Source organism: Pleurodeles waltl, chromosome 1_2 (genome assembly GCF_031143425.1).
Source record: "Pleurodeles waltl isolate 20211129_DDA chromosome 1_2, aPleWal1.hap1.20221129, whole genome shotgun sequence".
NCBI classification, from domain to species: domain Eukaryota; kingdom Metazoa; phylum Chordata; class Amphibia; order Caudata; family Salamandridae; genus Pleurodeles; species Pleurodeles waltl.
Genome location: NC_090437.1, coordinates 178,592,820 through 178,615,811, shown reverse-complemented (window position 1 = coordinate 178,615,811; position 22,992 = coordinate 178,592,820). Strand labels below are relative to the sequence as shown.

General features: G+C 45.3%; 1 protein-coding gene across 1 annotated transcript in view; it reads right to left on the bottom strand.

The window, feature by feature from the left end:
• The window catches only part of CFAP299 (cilia and flagella associated protein 299), a 1,354,103-nt gene that overhangs the window by 473,512 nt on the left and 857,599 nt on the right, over positions 1 to 22,992 (bottom strand). The gene's annotated exons all lie outside the window — the stretch shown is intronic.

Here is a 22,992-nt window from a genome sequence, read left to right as displayed (position 1 = left end):
TCCTAAAATTAAGAATAGACTAGTGCTCCCCTATGCCGACGATGCCGTCTTGTTAGCCAGGACCTTGAACGGACTTAGGGCTCTCATTTAAGGTTTGTGAACTTCATGGAGAGCCTTAATCTGGAAACCAACAGATCCAAAACTTTTATAATGGTCTGTGGGTCCAAGAATGTGAAGAACCGAAAACCTACCATTAAGGCCAAGCGAACTGAAAGAGTGTGATCCTTTCCCTACCTAGGATTTACCTTTGATGATAACCTTAGTTGGGCCTCATGCTGGTCAATAGGAGCGCTTGCTTCTCATGTGCCATTAGCTCCATTTTTAATATGTTGGTTTGTATTGGGAATAAGCCTATTCGCCCACTCATGAAGCAATACAAGAAATGGTGTGACCTTGTCTTGAGGTACGGTGCTGGGATTTGGGACTGTAGGAACATGGGCAACTTATAGGTTGAAGAAAACTGGGTGGTCCATAGGCTGTTTGGGGTTTCCCCCAAGCAGTAGCATCTTCATGGTGCATGAGGATCTTGGTTTGGATTATGTGGAAGATTGTATTAAATTAGCTCCTCTTCTACTCTGGTGTTCCATCGGCTCAGGCCTCTCTTTTAGAGATGTGATCAAAGCCTGCCTAGTGTGGTGTGCTCTTAGTCCCTCAGTTCTTTGGGTAAAGTATTTACAGACCAGTATTCTTAGCCTCAGAAGATCTCACACCTTTACTGACACAACCTCTATTAAGAAGGAGGATATGAGGTTGGTGAAGGACAACTTTTTTTGTTAAAGAGGGTAAGAGACAGAGAGCTGGCTGTGTCCACTTTAGGTTTCTTCAGAAGCTATGTGGTGATTCAAACGTGCCCTGGTGCCAAGCCATACTAGGACTGGGTTAACCATCCTTGGGAGAGACCAGTCCTTACCAGATTTTGCCAGGGTTCAGTGAGATGGAAACTGTGTTTTCCTCTTGATCAGTGTGATGCTGCCAACAATAGTCGCTCCCTTGTGACAAAACATTTGATCAAACTTTGGTGCACTTTCTGATCTTCTGCAGGTATTATAGAGAATTGTCTAAGGGCCTCCTTATCCCAGTAATAAGAAAGGCCAAGATAAAAAGTTGTAGAGCCGCTCTTCTTTATTTGCAGACATTGTCTTCACAGGAAATATATCTACAAATGGGCTTATTTTTTAAGATCAGCTGTTATACTTCATAAATCAATACTGTTTTGAATGTATTTTATACATATTCGAAATCTATTTATATTTCCCTCTTTCTATAATATGAATTGTTTGTTTTATTCGTGAGTGATGGTTTAAACTGTTTCATTTTTATATCATGATGTTTATTACTTTTGTGTCAGTCTATACTCTTATGGTTACTCTTGGCAGAAATGAAGATGATATGATGATGACGTAACTTTACATAAAAAAATTGCAATGGGCTGTACAATGTATTATTGTGTCTACTGGCTGGCAGTTGAGTTCTGAGCTCTCACCCACTCGCACCACCTCCCGGAGACTGCTTTCCTTTACTATCATAAAAGTCAAGCGTTGAAATGATTGTACATGCCCAGTGTGCAGAACTATCAGTTAATGAACCACAGGACACCAGTGGCAAATAACCTCAGTCACCATGATTATTGCCAAGGGTTTCCTGTGGAAACCAAAAAGGGGTCTAGAAGAATGCATTTCGAAGGAGTACTTCCCTTTGGTTCAGAGTTTGAAAACAAGTTACATTGACTCTTCAAACAAAAGCACTTTTCCTTCTTCAGACAGCAACAATTCTCAACTTGGGTGGAGTCTAACAAGGCACTGCTTGACCAACCTTTTAGTAAATAGCAGCTGCCTCAGTCCCATTAGCAGAAATGAAATAATTCTGCAGGGCATTCATGCCAGAAACAAAGATTAGGTTCACTAAGGAAGCAACCCAACTTCTGACTCTGCCGAACCTGGAATAGACTATCTCAAGCGATATCACATCCATCACTTCCTGGCAGGCTGGGAGTGATCCACTTCAGATGGATGGGTTCTATGTATAGCTTCGGGAAGCAATTGGATTGAATTCTCCCTTTTATCCCCTAGATCAGTAGTTCTCAAAATGTATGGCCAATACTCCCAGTGAAGAGAATAGATCTCTGTCAAGGCCTGCAGTTTCTTCAGGACAAAAGAGCAGAATGTTCAGTCCTGAGTTAAGGAGTTTACTCTATCAGCTTTCTGTGCCCAAACAGACAGAGTGTAACTGGATTGTAATAGACCTAAAGGATATAAGCCTATTTTCAAGATGATGAAACCATTTAGGAGAATAGTGCTAGTGGTATGATAATGATTGACGTGCTAGATGCATATTTCCTTCTACTAGTGTCCTAGGAACATCAAATGTTTCTGAAATTCTGCAGCCAGGCAAGACATTTTCGTTTAGAACCTCCCATTTGGACTCTGTTTAACTCCTCAAGTATTCACCAAGTTATTGGCTGGAGGGTTTGGAAGCACTGATTTTCTGCCTCGCCACACAGGTTTCAACTCACCATCCTAAAATGTGAGCTGATTCCCATACCTAATTTGACCTTCGTTGGGACACATTTCTGGACATACTGGAAATGGTTTACCTTCTGTATCCCAGAGTTCTAAGACTGTTTCATGTACTGTGGTCTCTGTTTGCGATTAAAAAACTGGCTCTTGCCAGTATGTGGTTTCATGTGATATGGCTTTATTAGTGTTTGTAGTTCAGAGAGCATTTGCATCTTCTTCCACTTGTGAAGCACCTTCAAGATCACTGGTGTCCAGCACCACAAACCTTCAAATTCCTGATTACAGTGTTTCAGGAAATCTCTTACTCTACACAATGGTGACTGAATCTAAGTGTGTTGTCCAAGTGTCTTCCTATGAACCTGGACCTTATAGTTCTGACAACAGATGCCAGTGTAGTGGGTGAGAGATGACCATGTTTAGAACCATATTCACTTAACCCTGTTGGTCGTAGAGTAAAAATCCTCGAATGGCAGGGAGTTAACTGCTATGTTAAGAAGCTTACTTCGTTTTCATGATATCGGTGGCTTAAAGGCATACTCCCTGAGTATGATTGCTCTCAAGATAGACTATGAGTAGAAACACATTTTGTCCTTCACAGCAGTGTATATCAGAGGTCTGGACAATGTGCAGGTGGACCAGCTGAACAGAGTATTTACTTCCCAGGATCTTTCCCACACCAAGGAAGTGCACAGAGAGACAGGAAAGAGATTTGGAACTTCATGTCTCGACAAATTTGGTTCTCAAGAAAATACTCAATTGCTTTACTTTGTCTTTGGCAATCCTGCTCCAGGGGCTGGGGAAGTGGGTACACTGTCATTGAAATGGCTCAGGCACTTCCTTGTGCTTTTTGTCCCTTCCCATTTATCACCAAGTTGTTTGCATCCATGAGCAAGAAACAGGGAAATTATGTTGTAGTTCCTTTTGGGCCGTACAAGGGTTGGTTTCCCCTTCTCAAGACCCTAGCAACTCTTCAAAGGCTCATTCCTCTAGTTGTGTTCCCTCTTCGTCCCATGGGGGTATTGTTTCCAGACCAGGCTTTCCCTGTTGGTATGGAAGTTTAGGGGAGATTTTTACAGATACAGAATAAAGTTCCACCTTTCTTAGCTATGGCTATTAAGCAGCCTTAAAGGCCTTCTGCTCTGGTTCCTCTCTTGGAATTTGTCCTTTGAAATCTCTACAATATCATTTTAAGCCTTTATCATCTGCAGGTATGTAGTTCTAAATTTAAAAGTGACCTCATTGGTGGCTATCACATCAGATAGAAGGATGGGTGAAGTGGGTACATTGGTATGCCACGTTCATTACTTGTTTATTTAGGAAAATGCTTTTGTTTAAAGACCCATTTTTTGTTTTTTGTCTACTTTTCAAAGCAATCACAATATAGTATTGTTTGTGTTTTTCCTTCTCCCTCCTTGCAAGAAGAAGAGTTCTCCAAGTGAAAAGGGCAGCATTAATTTACTTGAAGAGATGTAAATCTGGTCACCCGTTGGTCACCTTTAGGGTAGCAGGTAAGGTAGGAAGTCTGCGCTTTATCTATACGTAGATGGATCTGATCTACTATTGCGTTAGCCTACTCTCTGGGTAAAGTCCCTCTTTCAGAATGTATTCAGATCAGGTCGATTAGGAGTCTAACTCCCTCTTGGGCAGAGGTGCGAGTGGTTCCCCTCGCAGTGATCTGCATGGAGGTCACCTGGTTTTCCAGTGCATTTGTTCACCACTAACGACTACACAGTGTAGAAGCTGACAAAAGGAACTTTGTTGTGGGTGTCATAAATTTCATCTTGACTTGAATATTGAATATTGGGTAGAAGCATCAATAAAGTCACTTGGCATAGGAGAGTGCCATTACTTTTTGTTTGCTCATGTCCGAAAAAGCTTTGGTATACCTCATGAGTAAGGACAAACAGCTAACATCCCAATTACTGTAAAGCAATCAGGACATTGGTGTTGTTTCTTTCCTTTTTGGGCGGCTCATATATACAAGCAGTTGAACTCTGAATGCCTTTTATCCCCACGCCCCCCACCCCCCGCTACTTCTTATGATACAAATAAATCAGGACTGTACAACTTCCCTTGTTCTAAGAGTGCATATCTAACCACGTGCTTCAGAATCTTCTCCAAACACGGATCATTACTGTCCAATGAAATCGTCTGCAATAAATGAAGGCTTTCTTCGCTGAGGCACAGACAGCCTTGGGCCAGCATGCCACGCTAAAGGCGGCTCTAAACTGTCAGGCCCATTTCAGCCCAAGCAGGGCAAGGCCGCTTGCTTGTAAGGCTCCTGTTTGGCAGGCCTGTCCTTAAACTCTGACACTCTTGTAATGCGAGGATCAGACGGATTTTGCATGTCAATTCCAGCCAGGCTACTTTATATTTAATAGTCGAGGAGTGTAAAAATATTTGGTGGTAAAACGAGCCCAGCGGATGTTTTTGCTGGCACCAGCCTCCCGGTGGCAACTGTGCTGCTCATTGTGAAAGAGTAACAGCTGGGCATGTGAGTGTGTGAGTTGCTTTCACAGTAACAAAGGGGCGTCCGGTGCTCGCCGATTAATTGGATTACGCTGGCTTTCCACTTCCCAGCCAGATCAATTGGCACTTCGGTTATTTAGTTATCACCCTGAGGGGTTGAAAGCTAATAACTTCAACAAGGCGCCATTTTCTTCGAGATGGCGGTGGCTCTAATCTTGTTACTGCTGTGCACTCTAGCTGCACATAGGATTCAGCAGGTCAAGCGTGGCATTTCTATAGGAGGCATCAGCAGACAGTATACAGAGGTCAGGAGACTAGTGACCACGGCAAGAAAGTGGACCGGGAGGTGATAGCAATTCACAGTAGAATTTCTGTAGCAAAATGGAGCCAGTCATAGTTTGCTGCTGCCCGCCTCTTCAAAAACAGCTGCCAGCACATCATATAAGGAGATGAGCCGAGTGCAACATGCAGTTTTCTACTGTTGTTGGATGTGGAGAGGAGCCCTGACTCACGAACGGGACTGGACTGGAAACCAAAATCAGCACTGACAACAAGCATTGGTAAAGCCAATAGGTCTTGTCTACGCGAGATCTGTTGGCTTTTCCAGTTGTTATTTAGCCATGTTGCAAATGGCTGAAAGTGGAGATAAAAAGCTTTATGACACAGCCAGCGTTGACTGTGGTAAAGCATTTTATTTTTACTTGCAGCTATGCTGCACTGAAGCCAGCGCTGCTGTATAATCCATACTATAACGTCCCTGAAGATCTATAATCGGGGGCCGCAAGGGCACTCCTGACCTTTGCATGTGGTCCCCTGTTCAAAACAGGCAAGCATTTATTTATAAGTTAATCGACGTGAAAGAAAGTAAATAATTAGTGTGTCCTGCACCCTTAACTTTCAGGCCAACTTCATTTTTAAAGACATTTTGCAAAAAACGTTCTAAATATGAAATAGTATCTGCAAAAATTCGAGAAATGTATTTTATTCACATGCAGAACTGTTTCATCTTATAAGTAGTAGTACATCAGACTAAGGCCCTCATTACGGGTCTGGCGGTCTTTAGACTGCTAGACATGCCAGACAAACGGTGGGAGTCAGAACTCCATGCTCCTGGGGGTCTGACCTCCAAATTATGACCCTGGCATTCAGACCGCCACCATCTGCAGAAACTTGGTTCACAACAGGTCGGCGGCGGTTGAAGTCGTGCTCAGTCACAGAGGTGCTTATAGCAGCACTGCCGTGCTGATTACAACTTCACTTTCCGCCCACCTTTTTATGGCGGGGACCTCGCCATGAAAAGGCTGGCGGAAAGCCAGTGCTGGTGGGCCCTAGGGCCAGCACACTTGGAATGCGCACTGTCTGTAGCAGACAGTGCGCATTCTGAGGGTGCTGGGGGCAACCTCTGTCCAAGGCCAATGCCGCCACACAGTTTCCACTTGGCTAACAGGCAGAAACTTCAGATTTCTGAGGTTTCCACCGGTCAGCCCAGTGGAAACCTTGTAATCGGCCTGGGGGGGAGACCGCCAGAATTGCAGGGGGGTCTCCTCTTCGTGGGGCTGGCGGGCCAAAGGTTGGCCCGCCAACCTTGTAATGAGGCTGTAAATCTGTGCAAGTATTTTTTTAAGGAATAGTTTTAAACATGAATATGAAAATGTTCATGCCTCCACCCACCCTGCCAATGCCAATAGTGAACTTCATGCCCCATAATTGAAAGGAAAATGTTTTGGGCAGCTGAAGAACAAGATCATTTTTGAGATGGCTATGTCCATAATAAAAAAAGAAAAGCGCACAAGCAAGCTCCATGGAGAAAGTATGCTGCATTCCTCTTTCCCATTATCACTCTCACTTTGAAGTCAGCCTAAAGCAAAATTACAAATGACTCGCTCGAAGGCACAGCTTGACATTTGACCTCGGTCTTTGAATGATCAGCAAACGTGATGAGATAAGAACAAGATTTACAGGCCTGTTTATTACAGAAAATGAATTTGTGGGAGAACACTGTAAACACAGCTTTGGCATGGGGAGGTACGAACTTGAGCTGGGGAGCCTAAAACAAATAAATCCAGCAACTGGTAAGCCAGAAAACATAAGTAGTAACCACAAAGCCAATGGCAAGCAATGGGCAGAATGCATTTCCAGGTCAACTTTCTGAAACTCCCACAGATGTCTGGTGGGCTGCAACCTAAAAATGTCCAAGTCAGACCTCCCTTTATAAAGCTGTGCCTAAAATGGGACAATGGGGACATGATTGGGTCATTTCAGCCACTCCTTCTCTGACAGCAGCCCCCTGGCCTTTGGCCCCTGGGAAAATACCAGAGTGGCAGAATGGATAGAATGACCCTGCTCACCCTTCCTTAACAGTGTTAAAAGATACTATATCATTCATTGTGAATCTGCATGTAGGGTTTGTGCCAGGGTATTTTTGAAGTATAGATGTTTCTTTTTTATTCATTTTAATTATGGGTTTTGTAAAGCTCTCTGCTGGAATCTGAGCACTGCAAACAGGCCTGGCCACAGAAAAACCCATACCAGGAAGTTGAATTATTAAAGAGTCAAGACAACACCCTTTAATGAACAAGAATAGAGCCCACAGAAGATACAGTGATTGAGGTATGGGGTTCTGGAGTGGGAATGCTTGAAAGGAAAAAGCACAAACACAAATAAATTTGGGGAGAACTGGTAGATCCTTGCCAGAGGATTGTAAGGTGTGAGAACAGTAACAAGGAAGAATTATCCTCTGTGTTAATGAAGGGCAATGATCACACAGCATAATATGAAGAAACATATTTACAAAGGGTGGTGAATACAAGGGTTTAAATGAGGGGCTGCTCCTCTGCTATGGCAGAGGAGGGTCTCCTCCCCGCCAGCAACAGCAGCTGCAAACCTTTTACAATAAAACCATAATAAACTAAGTTTATCATGGTTTTATTGTAAAATGGCGGGGCCAAGGGTGTTGACAGGGTGCACTTCCCCCTCAGTGCACATGTATATTTGGCCAGAATCTCGGGCCAGCCAAACACACATGCGCACAGAGCTCTCTCCAACCCGGTACTGTGTTGCCGGGTTGCAGAGAGCAGCGCCTAGCCAGGGTGCTCCATCCAATCCTACTGCTGCTTTCATGCTGCCAGCAGCATGAAAGCAGCATTAGGATTGGCCGAGGGGCAGACTGGTAGCCTGTGCCTGCAAGAACTGGGGCCAGAGGAGCAGTGCAGCGAGGAGGGTACGTTTTTTTATTTTTTGTTGTCCCCTGCACCACCATGTCCCTCTTCCCCCCGCGACTGGTTTAAATTCATGCACTGAAATAAGAACTCATTACGTAGTGGTGTGAGTACAGGCCCAATTGTTTTCCTCAGAAAAATTATTTTAGAATAGAATTTGCAAGGCAAGAAGCAATGATGTCTACAGTTAGACACAGATTGGTAGTAATATCCAATTTGACTTGACTTGGTATAAGTTATTTATCTAGAAAACAAAAAAGGTGATGCAAGGAATGCTTAAATCAAACTCAGCTTTTGTAATAAAGCTATCAATGGCTGTCTTTGTGATTAGCAGCTATATAGTGTCTTTGTTTACTCACTACATACCTGTCATACATCTTTGTTCTAGGTTTTCACATCTTTTAAATAGTCTGAAATTCAGCAGATTGCGTACTGGCAACTGTGCCTTTTCTGTTCTGATGGCTCATACATGGAACAATCTCAAGCCACCATTCGTGCTCAATCAAATCTCTTTAATTTTTTCAGTTTGTTAAAAACGTATCTTAAGTTGGATAATTTCTCCTACCTTGGTAGGGCCAGGGCACTATTGGGTAATTGTGAAATTTATAACATTAAATCAAAATCAAATAAACTCTGTTATTTACTAGGTTCGCATTTCATACTATCCTTTTATTGTCCACAATGCCACTCCAGACAGACACCAGACATAGGCAGGTCAGACTTTGCCCTGCCCACGCAGTAACATTTGCCCAAGTCCCCACTAGATGGCAACAGAAGGAACTCCAGTTTCGGCCTTCTGTGCTTCATCAGTGAGGTGCAGCTTGAATACTTTTGCACAGTGACACATGACTCATGTCTAGGAATAACAATCGCACTTAAAGAATCTCACGTAGAAAAGCAGAAAAGTGATTTGTGGAATGCTTGAATTAATCTCAGTGGCAGTAATTACGTAGTGGCACATTCCGGACCAACACATAGTTGCCCACTCCAGACAAAGACCAGCCAGATGCAAATCATATTTATTTCTGCTCCTTTTTTGGGAAGTGCTCGCCAGGGCCATCCATGGTGACCTAGATCCATCCTACAATTTTATGAAAGGCACATTTACATGTAATGAAGGTAAACTGGACTCATTTACATAGACAACTGTCGCCTCAAAATCTGGCACTGATGTGGCCTTTCTGGACATAACTCAGATGCCCTTGAGGAAAGCGATCCTCCCCGTTGAATGTTTAAATTATGCATGACTCACGGATGTGAAATTAATAGTATTTTATCAAATACAAATCACGTTCTTGGTATTCTGATGCAACAAGATTTGAAACACTAGCAGATTAAAAGTGATAGTGATGAGTAAAGTGAGATTTGCACCAATGAAGGTGCTTGAAATATGGACCTAAACTTCATCTAACCGACTGCTACCCCCTTGCTAGGAGATTGGGGGCCTAGATAATGCTTAGCACTGCAGAAGTGTTGCAAAACCATTTATTTGACCTAAATCGCTCAAGGCCTATGAGAAATGACAAATCTGTAGTACCGGTGTAATATATGCCAATCAGAATCACCTATTTGGAAACTGGCCTTTAAAAATCACCTATTGCTGGTTAAACCTGATTAGCTGGGAGGACGACACGAAAAGGAGCACGGATAGCAAACAATCATGCATCTGTAGACAAATAGATGTTTCCCAGTAGGGATGAAAGCATACAGAGGTTCAAATATACACAATTCTGCTATATAAGAAATGTTCTGCCCAGGACCACCCTTGGCGAAAGTGATATGACATGATTTTCAAACCTTTGGCCTTGCTGCATCAGCCCCTTCAAGCCGACGTGCCAAGACGCTAAATTTGTAACATACACCTAAGGCATGCATCTAAGGTGAATTAAAAGATCGTGATTACCCTTTCAATCCTACGTTTGCAAGAATTACTTTTGGTTTATGAGTCCTGTATAAAACCAGGGAAGGGCTGCATTTTACGGTTGACAGTTTTTCAAGTGCACATGCCAAAAATGTGTTTGACAGAAAATGAACAATCATTTCTATTTGTATGATATTGGAAAACCTGATTTGTGGAGAAAACACTAAATCTATTGGATAACGTACCAACAGAATGCTTACCAGTGGAATTTCTTTCATCAAACTGTCCTTAGGGTGTAGGAAACTAAGCCTGCAATTCTCCTCTGGATGTAGCATTCCCTCCACATAGGGAATGTTCGTTACCATCAAACTCTTAATCAGACTATAAGAGTTGTTGAACAGCACGTTTCTTCCCTCTGACTCAGTTAGAGAACAGATGCCAGAAGAACATACTTATGTTTTTTGCATTTTCAGTAAATTTGGAAACCTAAAATGTACTACCACCACCTAAATCTAAATACAAAGAAATGTGTGTCAATTAGAGTATTGTCCCTTCAGTTAGAACACAACACCTTTTTAGACTGAAATGTGGCAAAACAATTAACCACATTTTTGCCAGCTTCACTTCGTGACCAGCAACACGGTTCTCCATCTTGTACGGGCAATGTGTCTTCTAACTCTGTTTTTGTTATACCAACTTTGTACTTTAGTGGGAGGAAATGCAAGAACAGGCAGGGGAAGCTGGTGGCCGCTGCCCCAGATCCCAGACTGACTTCCACAATGCATGACATCTCCATGTCCACCTATTTCTGAAAAAAATGGCCACAATTCTCATTTTCGCCTTTGAACGAGAGTTTCCTGCTTCAGGGAGGAGTGGAGTATTTTCTAATCAGGACAGGAAGGTTCCGCAGCAAACAGCACAGAGAACATAGGTAACAGAGTATTTGTGAGGAGGGAGTACAGGAAACGTGCTTCCAGGTTTGCAGACAAATAGGTGAGCAACCACTGTCTAGGGGTAGCGCCACTCGACTAAGCTCTGCTGTGCACATCACTTTATAATGAGCAACTTTTTTGTCTCGGTTAAAAAACATTGTAGGGCTCACGGCACAAGGACATCTTAGTGCTGCAGAATCAATTTTAAATGAGTCAACTCAATAACATATGGTGTGCCAGAATGCACTGCAAATTAATCTTAACCCAATAGTACAGCACTGTTCCTTTCCGAAAAAACATGGAAAAGGGAAAGAACTAGACAAAAAAAACAGAGAGGATACCCCACAGATAGGATAGCATTACGTTTTTTTTTCAAAAAGACATGAAAGTCTCCTCCATTTACAGTGAGGCTTTTCACTACAGGTTATCACTACTCATCCAGCTGATATTCTCCACTTCTCAAAGAAATCTGTTTGGGGTGCCCAAATGCACAGTTTTAACAGAAGAGCAGGAGACAGTGAACACCGACCTGGTCTCCATGGGGACTTCGCACACAGTATAATTTTAAGGATATTTGTTGTCCTCCTGAGCAAAACATTTTTTGGGGGCCCCACTACAGAACAAATTTGAATTGAATCGCCCATTCCCTGCTAATTCAATCCCGTATGATGTTTAACAATACTAAATTATATTTCAAACCTTAACAACATCACAGTTGAAATATTTATTTTCCTGGACCTCAAACATCCTTAAGATGACAGTGGGCATAGAGACAGAGTCAGGGGTAGAAGGAGCGAGCGAGAGAGAGAGGTTTAGATAGAGAATAGACTAGATGAGTTAGTTTTCCCAGCTGGCCTGTTGGAAGGTGAGGGCCCTGGGCCATTGCCACCTTTGCTCAAGCCTCTGCTCCTAAAACCTCCAACATTTTTGTGAACTGCTCCTGGTGGGACCCCGTCCAAAAAAGGCTGTGTGTGGAGAGATTCTGGCACTGAGGCAACACAGTTAAAACTTACAGTTTGCAATATTTCCTGTTTACACCCCTACATTATCCCTCACCTGTCTGATGTTCCCTGGGATGTCAGCCAGATGTACTTATAAAATATAGTTGTGGTTTATTGTGCTGTCATGGCTACAAGGGCATCGACTGTGGATGACTTGCAAAGTTAATCATTTTCCACAGAAGATATTTTCAGTCAGTAAAGGATACTCAATCTCCACTATGACAGCTCTGGACTGCCTGGCCCCTGACCTCTCTCTTTCTCCCCAAAGGGGAACCCTGGATGCTGCACTCCTGAACAATCAAGGACCTCACAGCTGCCACATACCAACTAGCATAGCCCTAAAACATTAACAGGTAAGGCACATACAAGTACATGCAGCAAGACCACTGCTCACAGCTACAAAGGAATGGAGCAGCCTGGGTATGGCCTGGTCTGACAGTGGGCACACAGCTATCAGCGAGTGTACAGTGCCAGGGCCCACGTTCCATGTCATCCGTTACATTTCAGTACCGATGGCTGCATTTGTGATCATGGGCGGTTCTCTCGACGGCTGTAGAAGACGTTCTCTCAGAATGCAGTATTTACAATGCTTTCTTATACTTAGACTAAGATCAACCAGAAACCTGTATCCCAACAAGTACCAATTCAGAAGTTCTGGGTTAAAAAAAAGTTGTGCACGTTCTGTGAAGGCATAAGACAACAACTGCACGCCAGGCCCACTCATGGGTATCAATGTAGCGGATGTATTGTTGGCCCTTAGCCATTCATCGGGTTGCTTGCTTCCACCAGAGCGGGTAGCGTGATCCTCCTGGGAAAGCATGCCTCTACTCATCACAGTGTGGTGGCTGCCAATCCATACGGTGACCTCAAAGAGACTGTACCAAGAATGTATCACTTTTCTATGCAAGTAAAAAATGTATTTATGCTTTATGTGCTCTTGATTGCCTGGTCTAGCGGGACGTTCCTTATGGTTGCCTATTGCAAGTGCACAAACATCACGAGGGAGCCCTGTGGAAAGACTGTTCTACGTTGACGTAAGTGTTTTAAGCATAGTGAATAAAGAATGTACTACCACTGGCCCCAGTCACGTGCACCTACAACTCCATTCTTGTGCAAATTAAGGGTGTGAGGATTGTTAATTACACCTTGAGGACTTTTTGAATAGCACAGAGGCAAAGCAATGGTAAATTTCTTCCATCCCAAACGTGACTAGTTATCAACCCATAACATTTGTCTACAGTCAAAACAGAAGCAGGTCGTCCTTTTAATTGGGCCAGTATTCTTAATTCGGGCTCAAACTAGAGTTGCATCAGAAGTAGTTACAACTCGTGTCACGGTTTACGGCTTTATAACCCAGTAAATGGTCGGACTGTGTGGGTAATGCAGCACACAGAGAATACTGAAACAGGCGGTATTAGTATTTCCCACGCGTGGTATCTCCTCCCAGAACGATGGGCACCCCATCAGGCCCTTATTGTGATCCAGGGAAAATGCATTACATGTTTTCTCAAGGGTTAGGGCAGTGTGCAGCTCTGAGTCGGTACCTTCACTTTGACATTTATCCCCCACATGTGTTTTTTATGAGTCACCCAGTATTTGTCGGTTAAAAAGACCCAGTTTCAGTGGTGATGCAGAGAGTAAATCTGCGGTTTACACATGGATGGAACAACTATTAAGTTAACAGTGATCTGAGTGTCAAAGACCCTTCATTCAGGAGCTCTGCGAAAGGTGTCGGGGCCTCTGATGAGATACAGTATCAATGATTTAAGAAAATATAACCTTCAGCTTAAATACGGAGACATTTACCTCTGCATCAGGAATAAACTGCCCTTTTAAACAACTGTTTTCATACGCAGGGGAATGTTTTTAATGAAAATATTTTCCAAAATCCCTTTTTTTTCCGATGTTCAGTAGTTGTGTGGTTGTTACACCAAGGAAAACTAGAGAGAGAGACTGTTATGGAGGAGAGGTGCACTACCAAAATGTAAGATTTTAAATATCATTCCTCAAAAATATTGGGGGCAACATATCATCATATCATCATCTACAGTTATTTATATACGTATGCTTATATGTAGTCAACCTAGCCAAAAGGCAGCACAACCCAGTACAGAGTCAAAGACATACGACTTACAGGAGAGGATGGTGGGTTGTAGATGGTTAATGCTTTGTGATGTTGTGCTCCTTAAAGAGGTGCATCTTCAGCAGTTTCCTAAACTGGAGCAGAATAGGGCAGTCATGATGGATACAGGGCAGTTGTTCCATTTTCTAGGTGCATAAAAAGGCCTGCTACCTTGTTCTTGATTTTTCACACTTCTTAGCCTGTAGGTTGATGGTGTTCTGGCTGCTGGTGTTCCAAGAGCCAACAGAGATGGTGCGCCTACCTGGTAGGTAAGCAGAGGTGCTCATCTGGATGGCTTTGTAAATGGTGCAGCTGGTTTTGAAAATGGTGCGGGCCAGTAAGAGGAGCAAATGGAGTTCAATCAGGATAGGGGTGATTGATCATATTTCCTAATGTGCAGGATGAGCTTAAGAGGTGAGAGGGTAGAGTATGGGAGGCCATGAAGCAGGATGTAACCACCATCCACATGTGAGAGTACAAGGTCTTGAACAGCAGTTCTGCAGTCATTTTATGGAAGAAACAGGTTCACTTTCTTTACAAGATAGAGCTGGAACAAGTCCACCTTTATTTTTTGGCATTGCTTTCCTCGAGAATGAGGTTAGTGTCCAGGGTGAATCCACGTGACTTGGTATTCAGAGAAAGTTGGGGTTCCAAGTCGTCAGGTTTGTGTCATTTAGACAAGTTTGTACTGCTTGTTGTTCTTGGTAAATGAACGAGAAAAGCTTCAGCTAGACACTGAAAATCCAACTCTGGATCATGTGCAGCCACTGTTTAAGGCATTGGATGCCTGAAGTAGAGAAGACTTGCAAGCAGAGCTCTGTATCATTGGCATAGTGGTGAATCATGAAGCTGTTATCTGTGAGTAGGGGACCAAGCACTTCCATGTACAGGTTGAAGGTGACAGGGCACAGTACTGAACCAAGGGGGACCTGCAGGTCATAGGGCTCTCTTAGGACCTGAAGATTCAGATGTGAACCAATTAGTGTTGGTTGGAAAGGTAGCAGAGGAACCAGTGAAGGACATTGCCAGTGAACCCAATTTGAGATTCCAGGGTGCTTATGAGAATGGGTTGGTTGGCTATGTTGATGGTAACTGAGAGGCCCAGCATTATCAGCAGGTAATTGTCATCTTCATCTGTGGGGAGGAGGGCATTGTTTACTATGTGTAAGGTAGCGGTCTCTGTGCTGCAGTGTGATCTGAAGACAGACTGGTTGTAGTACAAGATATGGTTGGCGTTAACGTGATCTTAGCTTTGAACATAGCCTGCAATTTCAGTGATTTTGCTGATGCGTGGTATGTGAGTGATGGACCTGTAGATGGCAAGGTCATCAGGATCTAGGAGTAGGAGGAACAGGCCTGTCTTGAGAGCCTTGGGCGAGGGAGGCATTGACAATGGTGCACAGGGGTGATAGAGCATCCCCAGAGAGATTTAATGAAGGGCGAGGGTAAAACATCATCTTCCTAAGAAGTGGTATTAAGAGAGCTGAGTATGTCAGCTAGATCTACAAGATATGGGACTTTCAAACATGACCAAAACATGATTCTTTGGGAACTGGAGGGCTTAAGAGATGAAGTGGCTTGGTGTTCTAGATTTGCTGTTGGACTTTCTGTATTTTTTCACTGAAAAAGAAGTTAATGGCATCACACTTTTCTATGGAGTAACAAACAGGTGGGTCTGTCAGGGGCTGGTGTAGTGCTTGATTGTCTTGAAAAGCAATGTGTTTTTGTTGGTGCCTTCACTGATGTGTTGATATAGTACTTTGCGTTGGCTGATATATGATGAGCTGTCTGTGTGTAGCGCTGCAGGACTACAGTATCACAAGGTCATCTGGAGTTCGGTTTTTCTTCCATTTCTTTCATGTGGGTTAATTCTTTTTCGTCAGCAAGTTCTTTAGCAGGGTGCTGAAGGCTTTGGTTTACATGTGTATGTTTTAATTGAGCTATGTATGTTCCCATCGTTTTTCAGAGAAGGCTTGCAGTTGTTAAGAAAGGTGTTGGCATGACATGGAGTTGGTAGACTGAGAGATGAGTTCAAGTATTAGGTTGATTATGGAGAAGTCTTTAAAAAGTCAGAAGGTCTGATCTTCCCCTTTGTGTTGACCTTGGTTTGTTGGTAAGATGTTGAGCCAATAAATAGGAAAAGTAGTAAGTCCAGTCCAAGAGTAGGAGTGGTTAGCTTTATATTGTTGATGGGTTTGAGAAGGCAAGGTCGAGAATGCAGTTTTTGGAGTGGGTTGGTTGTGTGATATGCTGTATCATGGTGCGTGTGATGATGAGGCTGAGGAGAGTGTACTTAGTTTTTTTAAAGCTTACCTTGTCTGGGAGGTTGAAGTCACCCAAGAGGATTGTGTGCGCATGTCAATCGACGAATTGGCATGATTGGCTATGAATTCATTAATGAAGTCATTGTTCTGCCTAGGAGGCCTGCCGATGAAATGTAAGGTGGTGTGGGCGGAGTTACAGAGAGTGGGAATTGGCATGTTAGCAGCTCCAGGGAGTTGAGTTTTACTTGCTTGCCTAGAGTGCAGGACCAGAAGGTCTTATGTATCACAATGAGGCCTCCTCCCTTCTTGGGTCCACATGATGGATGTTGTAGCCTGTAGGAAGAAAATCAAGGATGTGCAAGGATGTGGGGTTGACTCATGTTTCTGTGACGCAAAAGGCATCAAGTGTGTCATAGGTGATGAGGTCTGCAATGTCGCCAGGTAAGTATTAAGGTAAGCTTTAGGTAAGTGATATGGGTAGGTTCAAGGCTAAGGTTAGGCTCAGGGCTAGGGTTATGGCAATGGTTAGACTCAGAGGTAGGTTTAGGCTCAGGGTGAAGATTAGGGTTATGGCACGGGTTAGGACGGGTCTAGGATAAGAATTATGGCTGGGTTAGGCCAATGGCTAGGTTCATGGTTATGGCTAGATGTAGGGTTGGGCTATGGTGAGTCTCCGGGCTACGGTTAGGTTCAGGGGTAGGGATGAATTCAGGACTAGGATTAACTTTAGGGTTATGGCTAGATATATGGTCAAACTCTTATTATGTTGGATCTATTTTGCCATAATATTGCATACATTTGTATGGTACATATATACCGAGACAAATATATCACAGTATAAAAATCTAAATGGTATTATGGTAAAATACTATACTATAAATACAATATATGTGTGGTCGATGTTAGAGGGGAGTGGCTTGGTGCCGCAAGATGGTGGATGCAACCTGGTGAGGCTTTGGAATGAGGGGCCCAGAGAGCTGCTTGTTGTATAAGAGAGGTCCACGCCACACTGCTGAGCTGAGGAGCATGGACCGCATCAGTCACGGGCCCAACCAGGAGCAGTGGAAGTCGCAGGAGGTGGCCGACACCACAAGCCCACTTTTTGTCCCCCATGTGGTGGTGAGCCTGGAGGTGCTGGCGGGGCACGAGAGAGGTACCTGGGGACAGCCAACGCTATGGCCGTGCTCTGCTCCCCAGCGCAGCACGAGGGAGCCCAACTTTGATGCCAGAGACACAGAATGGGGGACCTCTCTCCCACTGCAATAGAGGAGGCATTGTGGGGAAATGGTGAGCCCCCACACACCTGCAGCACAGATGCAGCCAGGGCTAGAGGCTGCAAGAGACCCCTGAAGCACCAAGGCCCGACCAGCCACCTGCATTACTTGGCAGCATTGGCAACAGGACTCGTCCCGTGAGGGATGTGGGGCCTGTGAGGTCATCACGACCTGACTAAATGTAGCTGCTCATGCCTCCCTAGCACCTCTTGGCTAGGAGCACGGTGCTCGGGGACACCAGGTCTGACTGTAATAAATGCAGTTCTAACCCCCACGCGGTTGGGAAATCTTTACCCTTCCCCATGCAAGTTGAAGTGACTACTAAGATCCAGAGGATGATGTGAACAAAGCTGGAAAAGGCCCCGCCAGGTAGGGTGGATATTGGGAGCCAACTCACAGAAATGGTGCTGGGCTCTTGATATCAGAGCATTGATGGAAGCTGCACCAAAAACAATGTCCACGAAACTAGATACCATCCTCAAAACCTATCAGTGATCAGATTAGACCTGGGGGTCAGAGTAGCCAAGGTGGTGCAAGAACTAGGACTCCTCCAACAGGACCAAAGAAAGCTATCTAAGAGGGTGAGGAACATGGAGGCGACCATCACGGAGCTGCAGCCCCTCATGCAGGCCCACGTGCAGCTGATCGGGGGTCTCAGTGGCAGGGTCCAGCAGTTGAGGGTAAACTGAATGCTCTGGAAGGCCGCTGCCGGCAAAACAATATCAGACTGGTTGGTTTCCAGAGGGAGTGAACCACAAAGGTTTTGTGGAATCTTTGCTCACTACACAGGCCGCAACTGAATGTCATTTTATTGTGCTGTTCAGCACGCATACGTAGCTCTGGCAAACCAGCCCTCACCAGGCGGCCCGCTGAGCCTGATGGTGGCCAGGATATTGAACATTAAGGACAGGGACATCGTGTTGCAACCCACCTGGCACCCACACCACCTTTAAAAATTAGAATATCCTGCTGCTGTTCCTGGACTACACTCTCATGGTTCAGTGCCAGAGAGTGTCCTTCCTCAGGGTAAAGCGCGAGTTGAGAGAGACTAGTTGTAAGTACTTGCTCATGTGTCCAGCAAAACTGAAAGTACTGGACAATAGAAAGCCCTACTTCTTTACAGAACAGAGTGATGCATGGGACTCGGTTTAGCAGCAATGGCATGCCTTGCCGAAGAATAGTGATGTTACCCTGCGGAAATCTCCCCAAGCTGGCCCCGACCAAGATACTAGTGGTGCCAGGGGGCGTGTCAGGCACAGGCACAATACAGGTGGATGTTGGTGCTTGTGGTGGTGGCTCACTTCAGGGAACTAGATGCCACCAGTCTCTCTGAGGGATTAGGGGAAGCTTCTCCCAAGGGTGAGCCAGTGATCACTCAGCACAGTGCATACTCCATCCCACTCCCTGCAGTCAGGTCCAGGCAGCTGATGATATATTCTAACTGCACCCAGTGCGATCAAGTGACCCTCGAAATTGTGTGACTCACATACTGGTGACTCCTGCCTACAGAAAGCTGAACCAGGGGCCTTCACCACTTCTTCTCCTTCGTTGTCTTGCTTCCTCAGAGGAGGGGGGCCTCTTTCCCCACCCCAAGCCCCCCCTGCATTCCAGGCAGCAGGATAGTTCCCACCTCACCCGGGCCACCTCTGTACATTACGATACTTGGATGCTGAACGTTCTGAACAGATCACTGAGACCATACTTAAGTCCCCCTTTTTGGGAACCCTTTGGCCACTGAGGTGGAACTGCACAGGACGCATAAGCATTATGTGGTAAGTTAACTGTTTGGACAGCCAGATGTTGCTCTGTTGCCCTGAGTTGGAGGTTGGGAAAGTTGTTTTATTGTTAGATTTGAGAATCCCCTCACAAATTCACAGTATTATACTTGGGGACCAGCCTCCAGCACTCAGTACTGGGGATCAGATGTCCATCTTCACGACCTGCGACTTTCCTCTTACTAAGAGATTTGCCATGGGTAGAGTATTGTTTCTAACCTGGAATGTCAGGAGCATGAGTACTGCCACCAATCTATCAGGCAGCGAGAGGCTCATATAGCATTTTTGCAAGAAACACATATCACTCGGGTGGACGATTAGCGACTGCAAAGGCGTTGAAGGGGTAAACACATTGCCACAACTTATTTGGGCTTTGCCTGGGGTGTTAACTTGGATATGGCCCTCAGTACCTTTAAAAAGCACAGAGGTTGAGGTGCACCCAGAGGGGCAATATGTGTTTGCGGAATGGAGGATGGATTGATGGAGGGGTGTTATTGGGCATCATTTATGTGCCGAATATGGCCCAGTCACAGTTTCTGTCACACATAATGTCACTGCTGTTGATGTGGTCCCATCTGCCATGGATCTTTGGGGGTGACTTTAATGGTGTCATAGACCCCAACTTTGACGAGTTCCACCCCCCTACTTTCCCCACAGCACATTGGGCAACACAATTCACGCAATGGATTGCACATTGGCCACTGGTGGATAGTTGGCAGACCCTGAATCCAAAAGCTAGAGAATATTCCTTTAATTCCCTTCCCCATGACCTTTATGTCCAGCTTGACCAAATCCTTTGTCACCCTATCATATAGCTTAAGACAAATTGTCACCCTATCATATTGCTTAAGACAACAGGGGCTAAATACCTAGGCAAGACCCTTTCAGACCACAGTACACTATTGCTACACACTGCATGGGGGGACTCCACCCCTCCTGTGCCTACCTGGAGCTTGCAAGCCGCTCTGCTTGAGGACACAGTATTCTGCAAAATGGTCTGCGAGACACGTGCAGATTAAATAACCAACAATAGTTACACAGCCAGCACACGCCTTGGTGGAGTGGGAGGCTTTAAAAATGGTCTGCAGCCATTGCATTCATGCATTGATTGGGAAATGGGGCAGCATGATTTGGGAACTCACACAGATGGAGACTTCGTTGGGGGGGCTTTGAGAGGGTGGTGTTGTCACATGACACTGCGCGGGCTGTGCTGCTGGATGTGCGGGACCATCATGCACAGGTGCTCGAGTCATTACGTTGCTTAGACTACAAAGCAAACCAAGCTAAGATGCATGTGGAGGGGCACATACTGGGCCAGCTATTGGGGTGTCAGCTAAGACAGGCATCGGACATACACCTGATCACCTGCATCCGTACTTCTCCCGATTTGGTCGCCACCACTCAGGAGGCAATCCATGATGCATTCTGTGAGCACCAGTGGGCCCTCTACCTTCCCCCGCTCCAGCCCAGCGGGGGCCTGCAATTCAGGAATTTCTGCCCACAGTTTCGCTGCTGAGAATACCTGCAGCTCATAGGAAAGCCCTAGATGGTCCAGTAACTGAGCAGGAGATAGAGGCTGCCATCCGGGCCTTCTCTACCTGTAAAACCCCCTTGATGGCATACATATCGAATTCTACAAAACCTATGAGACCCTTCTTGTCTCCATGTTGATGGAACTTTCCTGAATGCCTCAGCGGAAGGGCACTAGCCCCCATCTATAGGAGAAGCACTCCTGGTGTTGCTCCCTAAGTCCGGACGTGACCCAGCAGAGATCACTTCATACAGGCAGCTGTCCACAATGGACAGTGAATATAAAATCCATAGCAAGGTACTGGTGGCTTGCTGGGGCACATGCCTGCTTTGATATGCCATGACCAGAATGGTTTCATACCGGGCAGGTCTGCAATGCTCAATATTTGTAGATTCACAGGCTGCTGGAGGAGGCCCGTCGTGTTGGCCATACGCCGCGAGCCTGGATGTCGAAAAGGAGTTTGACACCCTGGACTGGGACTACTTGTTTGAGGTGCTGCGGGGGATGAGTATTTGTGGCAGATTACTACTTAAACTCCTTTACACAGAGCCGACAGCAAGAGTCAAGATAGGACGCTGGATCTCACAGGTGTTTCCGAAAAGCAGGTGCATGCTCCAGGGCTTCCCCCTGTCGCTCTTGCTCTTTGACTTGGCAATGGAGCCAGTGGTGCAACAGCTAGGAAGCCTGGACCACCTGGGGCATACCAGTTGGTGACCAGCTTCATGCATGTTCCCTATATGCCGATGACTGACATAAGGGACATGCACGCCGGTATTGCAGACGCAATACATATTCTAGATTGCTTCAAAGCCGCCTCGTGCTGGGTATCAACTTGGCTAGGTCCTGCTTATTCTCACTGCATCTGGATTGCCCTACGCAGGTCGTCGAGGCTGGGGCTTAACCTATTCAGTGAGAGCGACCGACCCTCAGATATCTGGGCATTAACAGGTTCCATTTGACACAGGACCTAATAGATGGTAATCTCACAAAGGAAATATCCTCCCTACGACCTCAGATTGCTTTTTAGTGTTCCCTTTCCCTCACAGTGCCGGTTAGCACCCACAAAACTAGTGATGTTGCCTGGCTCCTCTGGCTCCTGGCTTACTGCATGAGCCTGCTGCTCCAAGTTCCTTGTGACACGTTTTGAGTTTTGAACGCAATACTAGGTGGATTGATCTTGAACAAGGGGAGATGCAGAGTGGCCCTGTAAGCACTGCAGCTGTTGCCTGAGTGCAGACAATGGTGAGTGAGCACTACTACCTGGTGGCCCAGCTCCAGTGGCCAAGCTTGTAGCTTGCAGGGCATAACTTAGTGGAGGTGCGTGCGGAGACTGAGGCTGAAGCGCAGATCAAGATACAGGAATTATTTCTGCCCAGCATGGCAATGCTAGTGTTCTCAAACTTCTGCGGGTGGCACCCAGGAGCTACCATAGAGCTCTGCGCATGTCGCCCTGGCTACCGGGTACACCGTGGACATATCTCTTAACTCAGTGCATGTCTTTTGGACCGAAGTGGGCCGAGCAGGAGTGGAACTCTGAGAAGCTCATGGGGTTGGAAAACTGGGTGATCTAGTCCAAGGCGAAGCAATTATCCAGTTTTATCTACTGACAGAATAAACGAATCACCCAGAGGGTCCTTTCCTCGCACATATGCGCCGTGTGGCAGAGCTAGAGTGCCTGTTGGGCATTACAGACACAGAACCTGCCCCATGCCCTCTGATGCAGACCCTGTATACAAAGGGAAATGGGTAACACATGATTTCCTGGCTCAAGAAAGTCATTTCCTATAAGACCCATGACCCACTGGTGACTTTGTGATGCACCACGTAACAGGATATTGGCTGCACACTGTCTGCAAAGGAGTGGAGCAGGGTTACCCATGTAAGGTATCCCACAACACCCAGTTCCAGTATATCCAGTACAACATATTGCACAGAGCCTATCTAGCACCAGCCAGATTACATAAAATATACCCCACAGTCTCCCAGAATGCCAACGCTGTCGTACCCCTATAGCAGATATGATACATAT